The 914-nt window shown below is 35.2% G+C and overlaps 1 pseudogene; it reads right to left on the bottom strand.

The window, feature by feature from the left end:
• Positions 1–372: 372 nt before the first annotated feature.
• LOC148758442 (U2 spliceosomal RNA) lies at positions 373–496 on the bottom strand (annotated as a pseudogene).
• Between the last annotated feature and the right edge of the window lie 418 nt (positions 497–914).

Below are 914 nucleotides of genomic sequence, written 5' to 3'. Positions count from 1 at the left end.
TTTTTTAAGTTTGATGTAGTCTCATTTCTTTATTTTTTCTTTGTTTCCCTTGCCTGAGGAGATTAGATAAACTAGGAAAACATATTACTAAGGGCAATGTCAGAGAGTTTACCGCCTACGTTTTCTTCTAGGAGTTTTATGGTTTAGGATCTACATTTAAGTCTTTAACCCATTTTGAGTTTATTGCACATGGTGTAAGAAGGTGGTCCCGTTTCATTTTTCTGCATCTATCTGTTCAGGCTTCCCAACACCGTTTATTGAAGAGACTGTCTTTACCCCACTGTATGTTCTTGCCTTCTTTGTCATAGTTTAAATGACTATATAGGCATGGATTTATTTCTGTGCTCTCTATTCTGTCCCATTGATCTATGTATCTGTTTTTTTTTTCTTCCAAAAATCCATTTAATATATTGTCCTCGGATAGAGGACGTATCAGATATTAAACTGATAAGAACAGATACTACACTTGATCTTAGCCAAAAGGCCGAGAAGCGATATGTATCTGTTTTTATGCCCATGCCATGCTGTTTTGATTACTATGGCCTTGTAGTGTAGTTTGAGATCAGGTAGTATGATACCTCCAGTTTGGTCCTTCTTTCTCAAGATTGCTGTGGTTATTCGGGGTCTTTTGTGGTCCTATATAAATTGTAAGATTATTCCTTCTAGTTCCCTGAAAAATGCTGTTGGTATTTTGATAGGGATTGCATCAAATCTGTATATCGCTTTGGGTAGTGTGGACATTTTAACTATATTAATTCTTCCTATCCACGAGCCTGGTATATAATCCCATGTAGTTGTATCTTCTTCAACATCTTTCCTCAGTGATTTACAGTTTTCTGAGTATAGACCTTTTACTTCCTTGGTTAAATTTATTCCTAGAGCTGCTTTTTAAAAAAATATAATTGTATGACTTT

This window comes from Rhinolophus sinicus, chromosome 4 (genome assembly GCF_057876585.1).
Source record: "Rhinolophus sinicus isolate RSI-liver-muscle chromosome 4, RSI-T2T, whole genome shotgun sequence".
Taxonomy (NCBI): domain Eukaryota; kingdom Metazoa; phylum Chordata; class Mammalia; order Chiroptera; family Rhinolophidae; genus Rhinolophus; species Rhinolophus sinicus.
The sequence above is the reverse complement of the archived record's forward strand: the minus strand, read 5'-3'. Positions and strand labels throughout refer to the sequence as shown.